Source organism: Malaclemys terrapin, chromosome 11 (assembly GCF_027887155.1).
Source record: "Malaclemys terrapin pileata isolate rMalTer1 chromosome 11, rMalTer1.hap1, whole genome shotgun sequence".
NCBI classification, from domain to species: Eukaryota; Metazoa; Chordata; order Testudines; family Emydidae; genus Malaclemys; species Malaclemys terrapin.
This window is the reverse complement of record NC_071515.1, coordinates 7,844,239-7,864,154: the sequence shown is the minus strand read 5'-3', so window position 1 is coordinate 7,864,154 and position 19,916 is coordinate 7,844,239. Positions and strand designations below refer to the sequence as shown.

The following is a 19,916-nucleotide window of genomic DNA, read 5'->3' as shown; positions in this document are numbered from 1 at the left end:
TCTCAGGGTGAGTCCCCCACCCCACCCCCAGAAAAGAAAAAGACGATAGCGACCCTCTGTACGGTGGGGTGAGGCGCTGCACGCCAACCACCAAGCCTCATGCGCAACCCAAACCCTCAGGATTCCAACGCTGCCCGTCCTGTGACGGGCCGATCCCCATCAAGAACAGACAGAGATGCTATCTTCTCTGCCCTGGGGAGAGCCACATCCTGGCTAAGTGCTCTGTGCCAAAGCCTTTTCTTCCAAGATCTGCCAGTCCAGTGATGCTTGGCTCAACTATATCTGCTTGAGCAATCCAGTCATTTTACTTTAGACCCAGAGGTGGCCATTATGATCAGAGTAAGGCCCAATAGACCAGCATCAGCCAGCATTCCCTCAAGTATACATCACACCCGGGACCAGGCAGCGGAAAGAAGGTGAAAAGGACATGACAGAATTGACACCAGGGACTTTGATGCTGGTCGATGCCAAGTCCTAGTGCACTGAGGACGTTCATAGCAGCTGTAAAGTCCTTGGTGCAGTAGGTCTTGGCATCGACAGCCCCAGGCTTGTACCAGCTTTCCTGACACCAGCGCCCCACCCAGTAAAGCCACACCTATGGCAATGCACAAAGGGGACTGTGAGGAATTGCACTCACTACCGTAGTGTCTGCTGGCATCAGGTCAGGGGGTTGCAGGAGTTTTCACCTCTAGTGCCCTCTCTTGGTTACCTTTTTGGCCCTAAAGTGACCTGATTCTGTTTGACTCAGCCCTCCAGCTAAGTGCCATCCAGTCCAGGCCCCATCTGGGGTGACAGAAGTAAAACTAAATGTCCATAAATGTTACAGCACAAAAGATCCTTCTGTCTCCTCGTGGGCTATTCCTCAGCCTGTCTGTTGGGCTCAGTCTTAGCCTCACCCTGGACTCAGTAGTGCTTACATCAGGCTTGTTCACCCCTTCCTGGTAGGGGAACCCAGGCCCACTATCAGCTCTGGACTCCAACCCAGGGACCAGAGATGACCCGTGCCTGCCGATAGTGGGGGGGTAGAGTAAGGGCAGCCGGCTTCAGCAGTGTTACTGAGCATGCTCAGTACTAGCCAAGCAGCAAATCTGGGAGGGGGGGGGAATGGGGGGAGAGGCACACAACCCCACATGCCGTCCCCACACGTTGCTTCTGTCAGGGACCATATGTTTAACAGCTAGGATCTGCTCCTTCAGACACGATACTCCCTCTAGCCTGTGCTTAACACAGCTTCTCCGCTGGTTCCCAGACCTCTGGCTTCTCCCAAGCACCTCCTTTCTCAGCGGGAACACCGACCACTCAGGACTGCCTCCCTGTGCTTCACCCCTCTCCAGGGCTCACTACTGGGATTAATTCCAGCCTTGTGGCATTCTTCAGACTGCCTCCCTCACTTGGGCCTTTCCTGGAGCACTCCCTACCTCCTCTCCTCTGGGTCTTTTCTAACTGAAGTTTCCTCCCTCTTTGTATTGTCTTTCCTGACCCTTTCATAGCTGGAGGCACTACATTATAATTAAGTTGCCAGATCAGAACCAGCTGAAGGCCAGGTGCTTGGTCAATGGTAAGGCCGGCTGATTCCCCTCAATGGGCCAGCCAGCTTGTGACAGGTACAGCGATTGGTGAATTTGGACCGAGCTTAAAAATCGCTCTTAGACTGAAGGGAAGTCCCAGAGGACTGGAGACCTCACTCTGCCAAGGACAAAACCCCTAAGAATCAAACAAAGCTGGAGATCCACAGCTCATCTCCATGCTGCTACCTGCAATGGAGCCGCACCAGGGCCCATGAGATGGCTTGAACATTCCCTGTACCAAAGATGTGACCAGCCCTGGAATGGGCTCCACCCCACCCCACAACACTTACACTACATATAATCCTCCCTGTTGCCAATGTATTCCTTCTGAGTGGCATCAGAGATACCTCTCCCCTGCCATCAGAGAATGACCCCAAGGAGGGTATTGGGGAGCCCCTGTTTAAAGTGCCACCCCAAATGCCATGAGGTAACACTGGACCATGCAATCTCAGCTAGACTAGTACACATATGGCAATCTGTCTAGGCCATACTGCCCTTACAGGGACTTTCCTCCCCTGTCCCACCAGTGCTGCTAGGAAGAGAAGGAGATTCCAAACTCTGTGACATTGCTGGCTAAGCCATTCAAACCAGAACTGGATGTGGGCCCATGGGAGAAGGGTGACAACACAGAGGGGTGACAACAAGCACCCCTATCTTGATCCAAAGAATTCTCCTCATTGCTGGATGAGGCATTGACCCCAGCCTCATTCCAATGATTTAAAGCCAGACATTCTGTCCCGAATCACGAGGACCCTGGCATTGTGACTACATTCATATGGGAAAATTTCCTAAAGCTTTTTAACATTCTGAGTGTGATGGTGCTGTCTAGGATCTTCCTCCCCCTTAATGAAGGGATCCTGGAACTAGTGCCAGCCACTCTTCTTCTCACCTCCAAGTGAGTGGAGAAGAGGCATTAAGTGTTCCCAAAGGGCTTTCAGTACTTCTACACCCACCCAAACCATGTTTGTGGTTGTTTCTGCAATACTAGAAAAATCAAAAGGGCCTTGTGGCTGCATGACATATTCATGACATATTCATCAGCTTTGCTGCAGCTTTGAGTGGCAAGCTAGCAGGCAATGTTCAACAGCGGGCTGGACTTGATGAACTTCTCAAGGTCCCTGGCTTCTCTACATATCTATGACTCTAGGAAATACAATTACCTTGCATGGGAGAGGATCTTGGTTCTGAGCATTGCTCAAAACTTGGGAAGTACAGACTGCAGTAGGATACCTTTCAAGAGTATGGAGCTCTTGAGCCAGAGAACAGACAAAGTGCTCCCACTGCCCCCAAGGACTCAAGCAGTCCCTGAGAATTTACACACCAGGTCCTGACAGAAAATGGTACAAGTATCAGTCTCACCAAAGGCAGAGGGCACTATCTTAGGTCCAAAACTGAGAGCTAGAGAATCTACTCCTGCCTGGGACCTCCTCCTCACCTGGGGCTTGCGGAGCTTGCATTGGCACCTCGCTCAGAATGCTCCATACCTCACTTCACTCTGCAGACAGTCATCGTAGCAGCTATCACGTCATCCATGAATGTGAGTGAGCGCCAGGCACTTATGGCTGAACTCCCCATATGACATACAGAGGGACACCTGAAGTTCATTCCTAAGGTGGTCTCAGACCTTCATCTAACACATTCAATCAACCTGTTTTCTTTTTGAAGCCACACTCAGCACCAGCAGAACAGAGGTTGAACACACTGGAGGTATCCAGGGCTTTGCTTTATTGTATTAGCCAGACCAAGATGTTCTGTCTGTTTACAGCCACAGCCAGGCATTCTAAAGGTCAGGCAGAGCTTATTAGAAGTTTCACAGATCCATGTGTTGTCTGAATTGGAGTCCAAGAAATTGAAATTCCAGACATGAATAATACAGTATTTTACATCATAACGCCCTTCATACAAAAGGATCTCTAAGTGCTTTGCAAACTCCATAGCAATATATGTGCAAGATTCACTTTGCCTACCAGTTCAGTGCAGCCACCTCTATGATGGAGCATGGAAGCGATTTAACAGCATACAAGAACATCACAAACCAGTTTGGGGCAGAAAATGAAAGTCTATTGTTAGACTATTGTTACCACAAAGGGGAATTTAAAGTGAGCAGAACATAATAAGTCCAAATGGGATTTGAATAGGTTTGCAAAAATACAGACTTTAATGGCTAGGGCTGGCCAGGCCCTTGGCTATACATCACAATGAAACGATGGCACTAATAGCAGCACAGTGGTCGCATGCTAGGACACTGGTGCAGGCTCACAAAGATAAGTAGCTGTGGAAGAGTCTACTCAGAGCAGGTGCACCCCCCCTATGGCAGGGCATGCTGTAGCTACTCTCCTCCTCCGGTATTCCCTCCTGACAGCAGCTCTGGCTCTGCCCCTTCCTGTGACTTGGTCCTTCAGCCAGGCCACTTTTAGTCTTGCCCCATCTGGGGAAACTTGAGTCCAGCATGGCACTAGAGTGGCAGCGTCACACCGGAGGTTCAGCCGAACGTCAGGCTTTGTGGGCCTACCAGCCCTCGGTGCTGGGATCCTCATGTCCCCATCCTAGGTGGGTCAGTAGGGGAAGGCAGGCCTGCCCTCTGCTTTGGGTTGCAGCCCAGGGGCCCTATATGAAGCAAGTGAGGTCTGTTTGTTCAGAATCTCTGCTGCATCCCCAGCTGCCGCCTACCTTGACCTGCAGCTAGGCCTTCCTCACAGTGTGAGGAAGTTAGGAAACTAGTTATGAGGAACCAAAGTCACAAAAGTTCTCTCACCAGGCTGACCTTCCCAAGGTGGCTCCAGCCCTTAGGAGTCTCCTGTTAGGTTCCAGCCCCAGCTGGGCCTTCCTTCCAGGCAGCTTCAAAGCAACCTCTGGTTAGACCCTGGCCCCAGCAAGGCCTTCCTTCCCGGGAGTAGCTCAAGAGGGCCTCTCCCTCTCCCAGTCAGCCACCGCTGAGCTGGGGTTTTCCTCAACTGTCTCCTCCCTCCTGGCTTGTCACCTTGTATAGGTGTTAGGGGTGGGGCTGATCAGGCCCACAGGATCTCGGTAAGCCCCTCTCCATCAGCATGGGGTCTGTGTACCCTGTCACAGTGGCACACACTGAATTACCAACATCTCTTCCTTCAGTAACCTGGGCATTCTTTGGAGCTTCCCTTTTCTAGGGTTACCATACATCCGGATTTTCCCGGACATGTCCGGCTTTTTGGGCTCCAAATCCCCGTCCGGGGGAAATCCCAAAAAGCCGGACATGTCCGGGAAAATCGGGACATGCGGTGCCGGGCCGGGGGCTCGGGCTCCGGGGCCGGGCCAGCGGTGCCGGGCCGGGCCGGGGGCTCCGGGGCCGGGCCGGCGGTGCCGGGATGGGCCGGGGGCTCGGGGGCCGGGCCGGCGGGGCCGGGCCAGGAGCTCGGGGGCTCGGCCAGCGGTGCCGGGCCGGGCCGGGCCGGGGGCTGAGGGGACGGGCCGGCGGTGCCGGGGGCCGGGCTGGGGACCGGCGGTGCGGTGCCGGGGGTGGGCCGCGCCTCCTCCCCCCACGCCCCCTCTTACCTGCTTCAGGCTTCCCGTGACTCAAATGTTCGCGGGAAGCAGGGGAGGGGGCGGAGACTTTGGGGAGGGGGCGGAGTTGGGGCGGGGCTGGGGCCCCGTGGAGTGTCCTCCTTTCGGAGGCACTAAATATGGTAACCCTACCCTTTTCTAATATTGACATGATCAGCTTGTGCGAGCTGATGAGATCACAGCCTGGGCAGGAAAGATTTTACCTTGATGTGGCTATTAAATGTCATGTGTGGGCAGTATAGTTCCTACGGTGTCCACATCCTGAATATAATTGGCACTCTATTAGTCTCATTAATAGTCTGTCACTCCCAGCGGAGATGCCAAGGAATGAAAGGGCATGAAGACTGGCCTAGCCTCTAATACCTGAGGCATAGTACAAGGTGAATGCAATTGTGTTGTATGTAGCCTTGTGGCTGTATTAGTATTTGCCCTGGCCAACAAACAATCAGAAAAGGAGCTTAGTAACACAACAGAGGATGCTGATGGCCTACACAATTCCTGTTACAAAGTGGACAATTCTTTATGAAGGACAGAAGAATCTAGCAATCCAACCCAATTCAAAATCTCCACTGTTTGAAGACAGCAATTGCTGCCAACACAGGGTCATTAGGGTTTTTTTGCATCACACTGGCACAAACCCAGATCACTACTTTTGCTGATCTAGTCTATGAATGACCAACAACCACAAAGACACCTCTGGGTGATGCAATGTGCTGACTCACACTGACTGGCACAGATTGGGACCAGAGGTCAGAAGTCGCCTATTCAATTCAGTGTAGAGAAATGGACATTAAGTTAATGAGTAAAACAAAGATAAGTTCCTTGAATGGGACTGGTACTGGTAAATCCAAAGATAGAATAATTCCACTAGAGGTGGCAAGTTTTTGTTGTGCTACCTTAGTAGAGATTAAAAATACGTGAGTAAATTCAAATAAGGTTGCAAGCAGTGTAAACTCTGAGTTGTGTTAGTTCAGCTATAAAAAGAAGTTTGCAACATCTGTAGAGACAAAGCATCCTCTTCCAGCTTTGAGATGGCTCCATTGTTTCCCACTTTTTACTCATTTGCTGCAGGGATTTTTCTTTTCTTACTCTCCTTGGGGTTTGTGGAAGGTGGGCGGCTGCTGGTGATCCCTCAAGAAGGAAGTCACTGGCTCAGCATGCGTGCATAGTGGAGAAGCTCAGTGAGAAAGGGCATGAAATAGTAGTGCTTGCTCCCGAAGTCAAAAGGAAAATGTATGCTGTACCTTACACCCAGGAAGAGATAGGCCGTCATCTTCATTTGTTTACTAACCAGCCCTTTGATGAGGTCTCTTTCCCTACTATGATCATAGAAGCATACAGCAGCATCATGTTTGTACTGGATTTGTTCTTCTACAACTGTGACAGCCTCCTGCAGAACAGAGAAATCATACGATACTTGGAAGAGAGTAAATTTGATGCACTCTTCACAGACCCAGCTTTGCCATGTGGGGTGATCTTGGGAGAATATCTGTCCATCCCTTCCATGTACTTCTTTCGTGGATTTCCATGCAGTTTAGAGCATGCAATCTGTAAATCTCCAAACCCTATTCCCTATGTCCCAAGATGTTATACCAGCTACACAGACCACATTACTTGTTCCCAGTGAGTGGTAAACCTACTGGTTAGCTCTTTAGACACACCATTGTTTAAGGATTTGTATACCAAATACATTGCTTCAAAGTTTCTCCAGAGAGATGTGCACTTACCAACATTTTACAGAAATGGCTCCATATGGCTACTGAGATACGACTTTGTATTTAAGTATCCCAGACCAGTGGTGCCCAACATGGTCTTCATCGGAGGCATAAACTGTGAGGAGGGAAGAACCTATCTCTGGTATGTCCAGTGATTCTGTTTTGTGTTTGCACTTTCATTTTGATATTTTTTCTGTGGAAAAAGCTGTAGATGAGCAATGGGCATTATAGCTCATTGTAATGTGCCTAATTTACACACCCTCCTCCCTGGCTCTCCACACAAAATACAAAATAGGATGCTGCCTGCATTGAATGTGAATCAGACTCCAAATGATTTTCTCTTGCTAGTGACAAACTGTATTGCCTTAACATAAATTAAAAGTCTAAGCAATATTACCAAACAAAGATCCATAATTCAAGCTTTATGAAAAAGTAGGTGAGCTAAAGTTCGCTGTTGTGCAGAAGTGTGAATCTGGACATTAACTGGCCATAGATTTTCTCTGTTGTAAATTAAACCAGACTTTGTAACTGACATTTATAAGTTTCAAAAAGGAACATGCTCAAAGAAAGTGAAAGTCCACAGCTGTCTGGAATGTTGTGTCGGCAGAAGTGGTGGGTCAGCCCTTCCACCTGCCCCAGTGAGACCATTTCCTCCACCTCCTGATCGAACTTGTACCATTGTCATCCCTTCTCCTCCTTCTCAACCTCTCACTCTGCTCCAGTTCCTTTCCCTCCAATGCAGGTCTGCTTTGGTCCGCCCCATCATAAGAAACTCCCCTTGAATCCAGCTCCATCCTCAGCTGTTACTCCACCGCCTTTCTTTCTTTCACAGGGTGAAGTTCCTTTCTTCCAGTTTAACTTAAACACTCTCCAACCACTCCACTGAAACTGCTCTCTCTAAAGTCGCTAGTGGCTTCTTCCAAGACAGATCCCTGGGCTTTCACCTCATCCTTAGCCTCCTTGAGCTCTCAGCTGCCTTCTGTCTCTGTTGATCACACTTTCTTTCTTGAAGCTTTTTTCTCTGCAACTCTGTCTCCTTGTTCTTGTGTGAGAAGGTGTCTGTGTGTATCCCAGTGTGAGATTGTAGGGTGTTAGAACAGCAGGGTCTGTTGGAGCTGATCAGGCTCATGCTCCCAAGCAAGGACATAAGGGACAGTCCTGTCCTTCCCCGAGTTCCCTCTTACGGTCAGGGCAGTGAGACGGAATCCAGACAGTGTCTGACCTGCTGCTTTCTTCCAAGACCTGATCGGCTTCCTCTTCTAGGGGTGAGGTGCATCACGCCAACCACCAAGCCTTGTGGCAGAATCCAAACCCTCAGGATTCAAACACTGCCCATCTTGTGATGGGCCGATCCCCATCAGGAACTTACAGAGACACTTTTTTCTCTGCCTAGGGGAGAGCCACATCCTGGCTAAGTGCTTTGTGTCTAAGCCTTTTCTTCCAGGATCTGCAAGTCCAGGGACACCTGGCTTAAATTACATCCTCTACAGTAATCCATGCAGTTCACTTCAGACCTAGAGGTGACCATTATGACCAGAGCAGAGCTGGAGAGATCAGCATCAGCCAACACATCCCGCCCAAGGATCAGGCAACAAAAGATGCAGAGGACATGACGGAGTTGTGACTGGGGACTTCGACTCTGACCACCTCAACAGTCATGAAGTCTGTGATGCACAAGATCTCAAAATCCCCGGGTGGAAGCTCCAGAACCTGTGTAAAAGTGGGGGGGCCACTTCCTACTGCCAAGCCCCTTGTGCTGCTTCCCTCTAGCCTGTGCTTAACACAGCCTCTCCTCTGGTTCCCAGGCCTCTGGCTTCTCCCGAGCTCCTCCCAGCTCCTCCTTTCTCAGCGGGAATGCTGACTGCTCAGGACTGCCTCCCTATGCTTCACCCCTCTCCAGGGCTCACTACTGGGATTAATTCCAGCCCTGTGGCCTTCTTCAGACTGCCTCCCTCAGGACCTTCCACACTACAGTCCCTGGCAATTTACACACCAGGTCCTGACAGAAAATGGTTCACTACTGCCTCACCAAAGGAAGAGGACACCAACTGAGTGCCAAGACAGAGAGCCAGAGAACATACTCCTGCCTGGGACCTCAGCATCCTTCTCCTGAAGCTCATGGAACGTCCATTAGAACCTCTCTCAGAATGTTCCTTACACCACCTCCCTGGGATGACAGTCATCCTAGCGGCTATGATGTCATCCTGAAGAGCGAGTGAGCACTTGGCACTTATGGCTGTACCCCACATAAGTCATTCATAGGGACACGGTGGTCTCAGAATTTCATCTAACACAATCATGCAACCTGACTGTTTTCTTCTCAAAGCCACACTCAACACTGGGAGAAAAGGAGTTGCACACATTGAATGTATCCAGGATTTTGCTTTATTATATTAACAAGATGAAGACATTCACAATGTGACCCTGTCTGTATGTAGCCACAGCCAGGCCATCTCCTCCCAGAGATGGAGAACACAGTGTATCTCGCTGCAGTATCAGCTGCCTGGCATACCTCTCCTACTGAACATCAAGGCTCCTTCCACCAAAGCACAAGCACCATCCTCTGCCTGCTTCAGAAATGTGCTAATATCAGAGATCTGCAAGGCAGCAACATGGAGTAACGCATGGGCCTTTGTCAAGCACTGTGCCTTAGACTTAGCCGCTAGGTCAGATGCCAAGCTCAGGAGAGCAGTACTACAATCACTGTTCGACTGATGCAGCTGAAATGCCTCAGTTCCACCTAGGGTGACCAGATAGCAAGGGTGAAAAATCGGGATGGAGTGTATGTGTGTGTAATAGCCACTTATATAAGACAAAGCCCCAAATATCGGGACTGTCCTTATAAAATTGGGACATCTGGTCACCCTAGTTCCACCCTCCTGAGGGGATACTGCATATCAGTCACCTGTGAGTCCCAATGAGCTTGATCACTGGCCACCTCCTCTTCTCCTGTCCTGTACACCAGGGATGGGCAAACTTTTTTGGCCCATGGGCCACATCTGGGAATAGCAATTGTATGGTGGGCTATGAAAGCTCACAAAATTGGGGTTGGAGGTGTGGGAGGGGGTGAGGGCTCTGGTTGGGGGTGCGGGCTCCAGAGTGGGGCCAGAAATTAGGAGTTCAGGGTGCAGGAGGGGGCTCCAGGCTGGGGGGTGGGGTGCAGGGCGGGGGGGAGGGCTCCAGCTGGGGGGTGTGGGGTCTGGGGTGGGGCTGGGGATAAGGAGTTTGGGGTGTTGGAGGGTGCTCTGGGCTGGGACCAAGGAGTTCGGAGGGTGGGAGGGGGATCAGGGCTGGGGTAGGGGGTTGGGATGCAGGAAGGGGTGCAGGCTCCGGCTGGGGGTGCAGGCTCTGGGGTGGGGCTGGGGATGAGGGGTTTGGTGCTGCAGGAGGGTGCTGCAGGCTGGGATTGAGGGGTTTGGAGGGCAGGAGGGGGATCAGGGCTGGGGCAGGGGGTTGGGGTGTGGGGTGAGGCTCAGGGGTGCAGGCTCCGGGCGGTGCTTACCTTGTCTCTTCTCTGGCTCCTAAGCGGAGGCGCGGCCAGGCGGCTCTGCACGCTGCCCCATCTGCAGGCACCTCCCCTGCAGCTCCCATTGGCCAAGGTTCCCTGCCAATGGGAGCTATGGGGGCGGTGCTTGGGGTGGGGACAGTGTGCAGAGTGGAGCCTCCTGGGTGCCCCTATATGTAGGAGCCCAAGGGGGGCCATGGCGTGGCTTCTGGGAGCTGCATGGAATAGCCCCTGACCCTACTCCCTGGCTGGAGCACCGGCGCGTTGAAACATTGGAGGGGGGCCATGGCGCGGCTTCTGGGAGCCGTGTGGAGCAGCCCCTGAACCTGCTCCCCAGCTGGAGCACCGGAGCGGGGCAAGCCCCAGATCCCATTACCCAGCAGGAGCTCAAGGGCTGGATTAAAACAGCTGGTGGGCCAGATCCGGCCCATGGGCTGTAGTTTGCCCACCCCTGCTCTACACTCTTTCTTTGGGTGACTGTATCTACTTACTTGGCTTTAATTAACAGTTATACATCGTTAATTAAAAATCTGTCTGTCTACTCCTGACCTGTCCCCCTCCATCCAATCCCACATCTCGGCCTGTCTCTCTGCGTCTCAGTGAGGTCTCACCATCAGCTTAACCTTAGCATGGTTAAAACCAAACTGCTCTCTTCCACCCCTTGAAGCATTCCCCTCTTCCACTCTCACTGGTAGCAACATGACAATTCTCTCAGATTAGTCCCCTCTCTAGAACCACACATCCAGGTCATGCTAAATCATGCTGTTGCTGCTTCTTCCACAGCATCTCTGAGATTCAGCCCTTTCTCTCTACCCACACCACTAAAAATCACATCCAGGGCCTCATTACCTCCCATCTGGCTACTGGATTCTCCTCCTCCTCTGCTCTTCCTGAAACCTAAGTCACCCCATGCAGGTCCACACAAAAAGCTGCTGCCCATCATTTTTGAGCAGGTCACCTCACTCAAGGAGTCCTTTCACTGACTCCCTCTTCACCATATCAGATACAAGCACCTTGCCTTCACCTTTAAGGGCCTTCACAACTTATCCTCTTCCTAGGTCTCGGCATTTGTATTTACTGTGTCTTCTTTCCCCATCAGCAGTGCCAGTCTCCATCATGCCTTTGTGCGCTTCTTTCACAAGCACGTTCATGCTTTCGCAATTGCTGCCCCTCCTGGCTGGAGCCATTAAAGTGATGAAGCAAATACAAGTAGTAGAGGCAGTGACCTGGTGGAGGAATCACCCAGGCAGGTGATGGTACATATGCTGATTTGGAATGACTGAGATAAAGTCAGAGCAGGGGAAAGGTCAGTGGGGTTATGCAATTCAGACAAAGCACTGTGGATAGGGACAAAAAACAAGCAGAGGGGAAATACAGATAACGCTGCAGAGTGGAGAAGCTTTATTTTGGGCACAAGTCAGAGGACTGAAAAAGACACGTGAAAAGCCAGTTGTGTTTCAGCTTTTGGCAATCAAATGTTGGTTTCAAGCATCTCTTTGGCAGAAAGGTAAGCGACACAGGATAAATATTTAGGGTATGTCTACACTACGAAATTAGGTCGAATTTATAGAAGCCGGTTTTCTAGAAATCGGTTGTATACAGCCGATTGTGTGTGTCCCCACATAAAATGCTCTAAGTGCATGAAGTCGGCGGATCGTGTCCACAGTACCGAGGCTAGCATCGACTTCCGGAGCATTGCACTGTGGGTAGCTATCCCACAATTCCCGCAGTCTCCGCCGCCCATTGGAATTCTGGGTTGAGATCCCAATGCCTGAATGATGCAAAACAGTGTCGCGGGTGGTTCTGGGTACATGTCGTCAGGCACCTCCCCCTCCGTCAGAGCAACGGCAGACAATCAATTCGCGTCTTTTCACTTGGGTTACCTGTGTAGGCAACATACCACACCAAGCATGGAGCCCGCTCAGCTCAGCTCACTGTCAACATATATCTTCTGGGTGCCGGCAGACGTGGTACTGCATTGCTACACAGCAGCAGCTAATTGCCTTTTGGCAGTAGATGGTGCAGTATGACTGGTAGCCTTCATCAGCGATCTGGGTGCTGGCAGACGTGGGGCTGGCAGACGTGAGGCTGCATTGCACACAACAGCAGCCCCTTGCCTTTTGGTAGAAGATGGTATATTACGACTGGTATCCGTCGTCGTCGTACTGCAGTGGCTGTCAATCATAGGCACCCTGGGCAGTCTTGATGATGATGGCTATCAGTCGTAGTATGCTATTTTCTGCCAAGCGCCCAGTATTTTCTGCCAAGCACCCAGAAGATGCCGAGGGCTATCAGTCATGCTGCACCGTCGTCTGCCAGCTTAAGATGTAAAAAATAGATTTGTTCTGTATTCATTTGCTTCCCCCTCCCTCCGTGAAATCAACGGCCTGCTAAACCCAGGGTTTTGAGTTTAATCTTTGGGCGGGGGGGGGACACATTCTGTGTGACAGTTGTTTGTGTTTCTCCCTGATGCACAGCCACCTTTCTTGATTTTAATTCCCTGTACCTGTACGCCATGTCGTCACTCGGCCCTCCCTCCCTCCCTCCCTCCTTCCCCTGGTCCGTCAGATACTAGTTTCGCGCCTTTTTTCAGACCAGGCACCATAGCTAGCACTGGGATCATGGAGCCCGCTCAGATCACCGTGGCAATTATGAGCACTGTGAACACCACGGGCATTGTCCTGGAGTATACGCAGAGCCAGGACATGCCAAAGCAAAACCAGGACCAGCCAAGGAGGCGATTGCAGCGCGGCGACGAGAGTGATGAGGAAATTGACATGGACATAGACCTCTCACAAAGTACAGGCCCCAGCAATGTGGAAATCATGGTGTTACTGGGGCAGGTTCATGCCGTGGAACACTGATTCTGGGCCCGGGAAACAAGCACAGACTGGTGGGACTGCATCGTGCTGCAGGTGTGGGACGATTCCCAGTGGCTGCGAAACTTTCGCATGCGTAAGGGCACTTTCATGGAACTTTGTGACTTGCTTTCCCCTGCCGTGAAGCGCCAGAATACCAGGATGAGAGCAGCCCTCACAGTTGAGAAGCGAGTGGCGATAGCCCTGTGGAAGCTTGCAACGCCAGACAGCTACCGGTCAGTCGGGAATCAATTTGGAGTGGGCAAATCTACTGTGGGGGCTGCTGTGATCCAAGTTGCCAGGGCAATGAAAGACCTGGTGATATCAAGGATAGTGACTCTGGGAAACGTGCAGGCCATAGTGGATGGCTTTGCTGCAATGGGATTCCCAAACTGTGGTGGGGCCATAGACGGACCCCATATCCCTATCTTGGCACCGGAGCACCAAGCCACCGAGTACCTAAACTGCAAGGGGTACTTTTCAATGCTGCTGCAAGCCCTGGTGGATCACAAGGGACGTTTCACCAACATCAACGTGGGATGGCTGGGAAAGGTACATGATGCTTGCGTCTTCAGGCACTCTGGTCTGTTTCGAAAGCTGGAGGAAGGGACTTTCTTCCCGGACCAGAAAGTAACCATTGGGGATACTGAAATGCCTATCGTGATCCTTGGGGACCCAGCCTACCCCTTAATGCCATGGCTCATGAAGCCGTACACAGGCAGCCTGGAGAGTAGTCAGGACCTATTCAACTACAGGCTGAGCAAGTGCCGAATGGTGGTGGAATGTGCATTTGGACGTTTAAAAGCGCGCTGGCACAGCTTACTGACTCGCTCAGACCTCAGCGAAAAGAATATCCCCATTGTTATTGCTCTTGCTGTGCGCTCCACACTATCTGTGAGAGTAAGGGGGAGACATTTATGGCGGGGTGGGAGGTTGAGGCAAATCGCCTGGCTGCTGATTACGCGCAGCCAGACACCAGGGTGGTTAGAGGAGCACAGCAGGGCGCGGTGCGCATCAGAGAAACTTTGAAAACGAGTTTTGTGACTGGCCAGGCTATGGTGTGAAACTTCTGTTTGTTTCTCCTTGATGAACCCTCCACCCCCCCCCCACCCGGTTCACTCTACTTCCCTGTAAACCAACCACACCACTTTCCCCTCCCCACTTCGAGCACTGCTTGCAGAGGCAATAAAGTCATTGTTACTTCACATTCATGCATTCTTTATTAATTCATCACACAACTAGGGGGATAATTGCCAAGGTATCCCGGGATGGGTTGGGGAGGAGGGAAGGAAAAGGACACACTGCAGTTTAAAACTTTAACTCTTATTGAAGGCCAGCCTTCTGATGCTCGGGCAATCATCTGGGGTGGAGTGACTGGGTGGCCGGAGGCCCCCCCCACTGTGTTCTTGGGCGTCTGGATGAGGAGGCTATGGAACTTGGGGAGGACTGTTGGTTACACAGGGGCTGTAGCGGCGGTCTCTGCTCCTGCTGCCTTTCCTGCAGCTCAACCATACGCTGGAGCATATCAGTTTGATGCTCCAGCAGCCGGAGCATCGACTCTTGCCTTCTGTCTGCAAGCTGACGCCACCTATCCTCTTCAGCCTGCAACTTGCTCTGTTCAGCCCACGATTCAGCCCGCCACCTCTCCTATTGTTCATATTGTGCTTTTCTGTAGTCTGACATTGACTGCCTCCATGCATTCTGCTGTGCTCTTTCAGCGTGGAGGACATCTGGAGCTCCGTGAACATATCGTCCCACGTCCTCCGTTTTCTCTTTCTAATCTTCACTAGCCTCTGTGAAGGAGAAACATTTACAGCTGGTGGAGGAGAAGGGAGAGGTGGTTAAAAAAGACACATTTTAGAGAACAATGGGTACACTCTTTCAAGTTAAATTTTGCTGTTCACATTACACAGCACATGTGCTTTCGTTACAAGGTCGCATTTTTCCTCTTATAGTGAGGGCCTGCCGGTTTCGTGTGAGAGATCACTCACGCAGTGCCAGGCAACAGATTTCGGCTTGCAGGCAGCCATGGTAAGCCACAGTCTTTTGGCTTTTTTAACCTTCTTAACATATGGGAATGGTTTCAAACAGCAGCGCCCTCATTTCCCATATCAAGCATGAATTGGGTTGGCCATTTAAAATGGGTTTGCAATGTAAAAGGAGGGGCTGCGGTTTCCGGGTTAACATGCAGCACAAACCCAACTAACCCCCCTCCCCACCCACACCCAATTCTCCGGGATGACCACTTCACCCCTCCCCCCACCGCGTGGCTAACAGTGGGGAACATTTTTGTTCAGCAGAGCAGGAACGGGCACCTCTGAATGTCCCCTTAATAAAATCGCCCCATTTCAACCATGTGACCGTGAATGATATCACTCTCCTAAGGATAACAAAGAGCGATAAGGAATGGATATTGTCTGCATGCCAGCAAACACTGGGACCATACGCTACAATGCTTTGTTATGCAATGATTCCAGACTACGTGCTACTGGCCTGGCGTGGTAAAGTGTCCTACCATGGCAGACGGGATAAGGCAGTCCTCCCCAGAAACCTTTTGCAAAGGCTTTGGGAGTACATGAAGGAGAGCTTTCTGGAGATGTCCCTGAAGGATTTCCACTCCATCCCCAAACACGTTAACAGACTTTTCTGGTAGCTGTACTGGCCGCGATTGCCAGGGTAAATTAATCATTAATCATTAAACATGCTTGCTTTTAAACCATGTGTAATATTTACAAAGGTACACTCACCAGAGGTTCCCGGTGTGCCCTCAGGATCTGGGAGCACGCCTTGGGTGAGTTTGGGGGTTACTGGTTCCAGGTCCAGGGTGATAAACATATCCTGGCTGTTGGGGAAACCGGTTTCTCCGCTTCCTTGCTGCTGTGAGCTATCTACATTACCTCCATCCTCATCTTCCTTGTTCCCCGAACCCTCTTCCCTGTGTGTTTCTCCAATGAGGGAGTCATAGCACATGGTTGGGGTAGTGGTGGCTGCACCCCCTAGAATGGCATGCAGCTCTGCGTAGAAGCAGCAAGTTTGTGGCTCTGCCCCAGACCCTCCGTTTGCTTCTCTGGCTTTGTGGTAGGCTTGCCGTAGCTCCTTAATTTTCACGCGGCACTGCTGTGCATCCCAGTTATGGCCTCTGTCCTTCATGGCCTTGGAGACCTTTTCTAATATTTTGCCATTTCATTTACTGCTTCGGAGTTCAGCTAGCACTGATTCATCTCCCCATATGGCGAGCAGATCCTGTACCTCCCATTCGGTCCACGATGGAGCTTTTTTGCGATCCTGGGACTCCATCACGGTTACCTGTGCTGATGAGCTCTGCATGGTCACCTGTGCTCTCCACGCTGAGCAAACAGGAAATGAAATTCAAACGTTCGCGGGCCTTTTCCTGTCTACCTGGTCAGTGCATCTGAGTTGAGAGTGCTGTCCAGAGCGGTCACAATGAAGCACTGTGGGATAGCTCCCGGAGGCCAATAACATCGAATTCCATCCACACTACCCCAATTCCGACCCGCTAAGGCCGATTTTATCGCTAATCCCCTCGTCGGAGGTGGAGTAAAGAAACCGGTTTAAAGGGCTCTTTAAGTCGAAAGAAAGGGCTTCGTCGTGTGAACGTGTCCAGGCTTAATTCGATTTAACGCTGCTAAAGTCGACATAAACTCGTAGTGTAGACCAGGCCTCAGAAAGATAAATGGATAGTCCCAGGGTTTTAGCCTACTTTCCTGTGTGGGACAGGGTTTCTCCTTCCTTCCTTCTGTGTACTGTTGACACTTCAGAATGGATGTCCCAGCTCAGCACGAACAGAATGAACTCAATTGGAAATAGTTCTTGTTATACTAGGTACCAGTTTTCTCTTGGAGAAATCTAAGCATCATAGTAGGGAAATGTATACAATGCCTTAAACACAGGAAGAGGTTCTTCTGCATCCTTATGCATTCGCTACCTAAAGAACACATATAAGCACATAAGAGCTACCATACAGCATCAGCCCAATGGTCCACCTTGCCCAGTATTCTGTCTCTGACATTGGGGCATTCTTGAGCTTCAGGGAGAGTGAACAGAATAGGGCAATTATTGAGTGATCCACCCATCTTTCACTCTCGGCTTCTCGTAGTCAGAGGGCTCGGGTTGCCCTTAGCATGGGGTTGAATCTGACCATCTTGGCTAAAAGTCATTGATGGACCTATTCTCCATGAACTTAACTAGTTCCTTTGTGAACCCAGTTATACTTTTGGTCTTCACAACATTCCATGGGAATGAGCTCCACAGCTTACTTGTGTGTTGTGTCGAAAAGTACCTCCTCCTCTGTGCATTAAACCTGCTGCCTATTAACTTGATTGCACGACCCCTGGTTTTTGTATTGTGGGAAATGGGTAAATAACATTTCTCTATTCACTTTTTCTACACCAGTCATGATTTTAATAGACCTCTGTCTTATCCCCCCTTAGTCATCTCTTTCCTAAGCTGAACAACCCTAATCTTTTTAATATCTCCGCTAATGAAAGCCGTTTCATACCCTTGATCATCTTTGTTGCCCCTCTCTGAATCTTTTCTAGTTCCACTAAATCCTTTTTGAGATGGGGCAACCAGAACTGCACGCAGTATTCAAGGTTTGGACACACCATGGATTTATATATATTTTCTGTCTTGTTTCCTAACCTTTTCCTAATAGTTTCTAGCACACTATTAGCCTTTTTGACCGATGCTGTGCATTGAGTGGAAATTTTCAGAGAGCTATCTACAGAGACCCCAAGATCTCTTTCTTGGGTGATAACAGCTAGCTTACAAACCATAATTGTATATGTATATATATTTTTTCCCAAATGTGCACTTCTTTGCAATTATCTGTGTTGACTTTCATTTGCCTTTTTTTTTTTTTGCCCAGTCACCCAATTTTGTGAGGTCACTCTCAGACTGTCTAGACTGTGGCTCACAATCATGAGTACCAGATGCAGTTTGTTACACACCAGGACACAAACCCCAAGCTGATTGTGAGTTCTGTACTTAGGTTTCACCAACCAAGTATCAAGTGTAAACTCCTCAAGTGCTAGGACAGTCTAACATGGAGTCACAGACAGTCCCCTTGGGCACTCCAGTCTATCTTGCCACCAACCTGCCTTTGTGATAGATGGCCCCTTACACCAAAAGTCATAATATTCAGTTCCCCTTCCCCCAGAGTTCAAGGTGTGATGGAATGAGAGTTTGTGCATTCCCCTCTTTATGGGTGTGGGGAAACAATCAACAAAGTCTTTTGTTCATTGATGTGCCACAATGGTTTGTCTGGTGTCTATAAGCCTTCTTTTGTTGGGAAGGAGATTACATCTCTTGTGGTAAACTAGCATTTCACACTCAGTAATGCTTCTCTCCTGACTGGGCAGGTTTACAGTTTTATAGCAAACTCTTTCATAGTTACAGAGCAAAACACTTAACTATTACCTTATAACATAGGATACAGATATTATAAGTGAGATTAATGAAGGCAGCAACTCACTAGCATTTCATAAAGTTCAAACTCTAAACACATTCTTATAACTCTAACATCTATTTTAATAGTATTGACCAGTGGTCCCCAACATTCTTCGTCTGGCGGGTGCCAGACAACGAGCCATGGAGGACCGTGGCGGCGGACGAATATCTGCCGAAATGCCACCGACAAGCGGCGACGTTAATAGGCGTTGCCGCTGAAATGCCGTCGATTTTTGGCGGCGACGCCTCTGGATGATGCTGCTTGGCAACAAGCAGTGTCATCCAGAGACGTCGCCGCCGAAATGCTGCCGAAAATTGGCGGCATTTCGGCAGTGACGCCTATTGACGTCGCTCCTTGTAGGCGATATTTCGGTGGATGCTCGGCCACCAGCCAGTATGCAGGCGCACTTAGACGCCCCGGCGGGCACCATGGCACCCACAGGCACCGCATTGAGGACCCCTGGTATTGACACACAGGTGAGTCAGACTGGTTTCCAGCTATGCATTTGTAAGTGTTCAGTGAGGCCTAGGGGCCTTTGTATGAGTTGGCATCTGGTCTGCCAGCGTCACGCACTCTAATTCCCCAGTCTGCTTTGTGTCTCCTGCAAACTTTGCCATTTCACTGTTCACCCCTTGTTCCACATCATTAATAAATAGGTTGAACAGCACCGGACCCTGTACAGTTCCTTAAGGGACCCCCCCCACCACCTCTCTCCATTGTGAAAACTGACCATTTATTCTTATGCTTTGTTTTCTATCTTTCAACCAGTCACTGATCCATGAGAGGACCTTCCCTTTATCCTATGTCTACATAGTTTCCTTAAGAGCTCTTGGCGAGGGACTTTGTCAAAGGCTTTCTGTATCAACTGGATCACCCTTATCCATATGTTAATTGGCGTGTTTATTCTAAAACCTCTTCTACTGACACATCAGTTGAGGACAGTACTGCAGGATCTGTCATCCAGAAAGAGTAGCTCTGATATGAGTATCTCCTCCACATCATCTGCAGTAAAGATTGATGCAAAGAATTCATTTAGCTATTCCACAATGGCCTTGTTTTCCTTGAGTGCTCCTTTAACACCTTTACCCTCTAGTGGCCCCACTACCTCTTTGGCAGGCTTTCTTAACTCTGATAGTCTTAAAAGATATTTTTACTGTTAGTTTTTGGATCTTTTGCAAGTTCTAAGAAAGAAGTTCAGAAGGCCTGCCTTCATATACTTTTACATTGGACTTGCCAGAATGTATGCGCCTTCCTATTTTCCTT

General features: G+C 50.1%; 1 protein-coding gene and 1 pseudogene across 3 annotated transcripts in view; both read left to right on the top strand.

Annotated features, from left to right (window-relative positions):
* The window catches only part of LOC128845295 (UDP-glucuronosyltransferase 1-6-like), a 130,119-nt gene that overhangs the window by 49,575 nt on the left and 60,628 nt on the right, over positions 1 to 19,916 (top strand). The gene's annotated exons all lie outside the window — the stretch shown is intronic.
* On the top strand, positions 6,137 to 6,975 carry LOC128845195 (UDP-glucuronosyltransferase 1-6-like; annotated as a pseudogene).